Source organism: Alexandromys fortis, unplaced genomic scaffold (assembly GCF_014885135.2).
Source record: "Alexandromys fortis isolate MF-2015 unplaced genomic scaffold, M_Fortis_MF-2015_v1.1 scaffold_10, whole genome shotgun sequence".
Classification (NCBI taxonomy): domain Eukaryota; kingdom Metazoa; phylum Chordata; class Mammalia; order Rodentia; family Cricetidae; genus Alexandromys; species Alexandromys fortis.
Genome location: NW_026067895.1, coordinates 13196560 through 13200574, shown reverse-complemented (window position 1 = coordinate 13200574; position 4015 = coordinate 13196560). Strand labels below are relative to the sequence as shown.

At 43.7% G+C, this 4015-nt stretch overlaps 1 long non-coding RNA gene across 1 annotated transcript in view; it reads left to right on the top strand.

The window, feature by feature from the left end:
- The first annotated feature begins 587 nt into the window (after positions 1-587).
- LOC126512486 (uncharacterized) overlaps positions 588-4015 on the top strand; it is a 9228-nt gene continuing 5800 nt past the window's right edge. Inside the window, exons 1-2 of the long non-coding RNA XR_007595061.1 lie at positions 588-736; positions 1105-1242. This is a non-coding gene — a long non-coding RNA (uncharacterized lncRNA). The remainder of the gene's footprint in view (positions 737-1104; positions 1243-4015) is intronic.

Here is a 4015-nt window from a genome sequence, read left to right as displayed (position 1 = left end):
TGGTCATTTTGTATCCAAAGGCTTTGAGATCAAACCTTTAGGGACATTCTTTCTTGTGTCTCTCAGCTTCTAGTTAATCAGCAGATTGCAAATGTACCCTTGATGAGTTTTTTTTTCCTCTAATGCTCATCCAGTTTCATTTACAAACGAAACAAGTGGCCTTTGATCACCGACTTTTTGCAAAAAACCCTACCACACTCTGTCCAATCTGCTGCTTCCGCTGTACTCTGAGAGCAGTAGCTGCACCAGAGACAGCTTGACCTTACCGTGAGAAATAGCATTTTATCACGAAACTTGGCAAGGCCTTCAATTTCCTCCCATCTAATATCTGTCAGTCATCCTCACTGTCCAGGAAACATTTTCTCCACTCTCCATGTGAAAAGCTGTTATCTCTCGTGCCAGATACAACTTCTCTGGGACCAGATCATCCTCATCCCGGAGCTCAATCATGCTGCATGTCTGGATCCCTGTGGAAAACCAATTGTGTTCTTCAAAGTGTGGCTGCAAAGGCTGTGGTGCAATACAAAGACACTGGGTCCCCCGCATATGCCATTAAGTCACTCTCCACTCCTCTCAAATTGTGTGCCAATCACTCTGACCCTGTCATACTCAGTGGGCATAACATAGAAGCTGAAATGGAAGAAACGGGGCCTATTTACTGAATCGTCTTGCTGAGCTCTGTATAATTTTATAACCCCTTTCCATAAAGACAACACAGTTGACTTGGATTGATACGGTAAGAACCAGAAGCTCATGAGCGCGCCAGAGCTGGGGCAGGGAAGCATTGCTCTATTAATTAATTTTGCCAAAGTATGATTTGCAGATTAGTACAAAGCTGAAGTGCTGAAGTGATTAGTTAATGGGTTTTAATAAATTTATCTGTCGCCGGGCAGTGGTGGCACACGCCTTTAATCCCAGCACTCGGGAGGCAGAGGCAGGAGGATCTCTGTGAGTTTGAGACCAGCCTGGTCTACAAGAGCTAGTTCCAGGACAGGCTCCAAAACCACAGAGAAACCCTGTCTCGAAAAACCAAAAAAAAATTAAAATAAATAAATATAAATAAATAAATAAATACATGTATCTGTCTATGTATCCACTGTACAGGACATTTCTTAAGTGCTGTCCTTCTCCTGGATCCCTGATTAGTGCCTTTGTCACCAGTGATCCAGCACCAAAGACTACACACAGCATTGCTGGTGAAGAGGCCACACTGAAAAGAGAGTAGCCAGTTCCAGACAGCACGTAAGTAGCTTCTCGGCACCAATATCTGCAGTTATTAAGGGACATGAACAAGGAGACGGTGTGTTTAAAAAGTTTCTTCGTTGCATTTATTTGCGACTGTGTGTACGGATGTGGGGCTGTGTGCATGCCTGCCACTTTGTGCAGTGGCAGTCAGAGAACAGCTTGCAATTGTCAGTTCTTTCCTTCTGCCTCGCGTTTTCTGGGGCTTGAAGTCAGGTTGCTGGTCTTGGCAGCAAGCAATTTTACCCTCTGGGCCACCTCACTGCCCCAAAGACCCCAATTTTAAAGGTGACAAATCTGCCTTTGGTTCCCCATGTCCATCTGTTCTGAGATCTTTCTGTCTGGTCTGTGAGGTATCATGAGAACCATAGCAAAAGCTTGTGACTACTGCAGACAAGCTCAGCTGCACGTGCCCGTATCTAGGACAATCCACGGCGTCAATGAGACGGGGGAGGTAGATTACAGCAGCAAAGCATTTATAGACAATCACATCGTGACATCTGGGCTGTAGTGCACAACAATAACGGAAAAAGGAGAGGAGTCCTCATCACCCACTCAGAAATGAATCAAAATAGGGACCTTGGGTTTGCTAACTGGTGTGGTGTCCTCTTTGCCACAGAATGGGCGGGGGGGGGGGGCTGCTCTAGTCCGAGAGTGCGAACGAAGAGCCTTTACTTAGGCCATGCTGTCTGAGAGGGCACTTCGAGTTTCATTCAGTTGTAACATGTAATTTTACGCACCTTTGCTTCTCATCTGACTTGAGAGTCTGCTCTGATATTCCTTTTGAGACTTGGTTAGTAAGGCTGTCCCTGTAGTACCATCTAGGAGATAATAAGAAATTAAAGCAGTTGAACCGGACGAAAGAAAGCAAGCTAAGCCCCACACATACGATCCTGAACAGGTATCTCCTTGCAGGGCATATGAAGGCATAGGTAGAACAGTTGAGAACTTCCTCTCTGTGTGGTTCACTGGGCAGGCTGGGTCTGTCTTCAGAGCCTTTTCCTCTTCTCTTTGGATCAGCTGAGAGAGACTTCTGGGCAAGGAACCAGAGTGAAGTCCTTAGTTCTGTCGGCAGCACACCAAACACAGAATGACCTTGGCTAGCACTCGGCAGTATTTCTGGAAATGCCTTAGTCATTTCTCAGCTGGGCTGAGTCCAGAGACAAACCTAACTCTGACACTTGGAAACCCTGAGGCTCGATAGACTCTGTTGGCTTGACTGCTCGTGAACTCCCACACGGCCCTCTTGTATTTTAAAGCAAGGCGCCGAAGGTCGGAAGACCAAGTCTTCACCAAGGCAGATCATATAGCAAGCAGTTTCACAGGCAACCAAACAATGAAGGCTTTGAGGGGATTCTGGGCTACTGATGCCTGCACCCAGTTGTGGTTTTGCCTGGATGGCGAGGCACAGAATCGAGCACCTTTGCATCAATAGCTTTAGCACAGGAATGTCAAGAAACAGTGATCCTCAGAACCCAAGGGAAGCAGAGCTGCTGGGTCAAGGTTTGTTTGTTCAGTCAGGCATCAGGAGACAAAACCGAGTCTTGGGAGGCGGCTGTTATCCTTGAGGCTCAGATCTAAATATCCTCCTAATCAAACCATTGACCCAAGGAGCCACTCTGAGCTCCAGTTCTGACGGGGCAAGAGAACTCTGTATCTCAGCCTCAAGAGTGAGTGCTTAGTCTCAAAAGGCCTTGGGCTAGGAACGTAGCTCTGTGGTAGAGCAGGGAATCGCACAGGTCCAAGTCCATGGGTTTGATCCCAAGAATGGCAGCGAAGTTTTAAACTTTTTCCCAAACCTTTCCATGGTTTTTCAAACTAAGAATATTCTTTTTTTTTTTTTTTTTGGCATGGTAACATCTGAAAATATCTATTTAGGACCAATTCTTTATTGTGATCTCTCCACTAAATTATTGTTTCCTGTAGTTCCTGGCACAAGGCACAGGATCAGTCCACCCTCCTGATGCCAGGCCTTGCCCCTCTGGCCCACTTAGCTGCAGTCACCTCCCTCTCACAATGCCATTGCTTGAAAAGGCTATCAACCCCTGAGTTTCAAGCAAGCTAGATGCCAAACAACTCATACAGGGGCACTGCGAGATCTATTTTCTTTCAAAATTCCAAATTCTGTATACCCCAACCTCAACTAACTGCGTGTTCATTTCCTCTGAAAAACACTTGTTTGTGCTTTAGTTGTCCTGTGGAAAGATAACACTGGATTCTTACTTATGAACATAAAATTTGTGGCCCACCTATGAGCGGCAGTGTTCTTTGGGCACCATTTTACGTTCTCTGTGCCAAGGGACCTTCACCATTTGATATCCATCATTAGGCATCTAGATCACACGGAAATCAGGATAAATTCCAAAGCAGCATTTGTCCTGTTTTTAGTATGTGTTCTAATACTTTTTGATAATTTTATAAAATATGTAAAAGGCTTTCATTTATTCTTCAAAATTCTGGTTTATTGTGTATTTTTAAAAATCAAGACAAAATACAAAAGAGTGTAAAATATAAGAAACAGTCTATACCTATGGGTTTTATTTTAAATAAAAAAAATATTACAGATTCGAGCAAGATCCTCCTTATTTACCATTCTTCCACATTGGCTGGAGACAATAGAGAATAAACGTAGCATGTATTCTTAACACATTTGTGAATCCTGTTTTCATGTATCGCTACATATTAAAAGACACCATACTATGAGTGTGTTTTTTTTTTTTTTTTTTTTTTTTTTTTTTTTTTTTTTTTTTTTTTTTTTTTTTTCTTGTTTTTT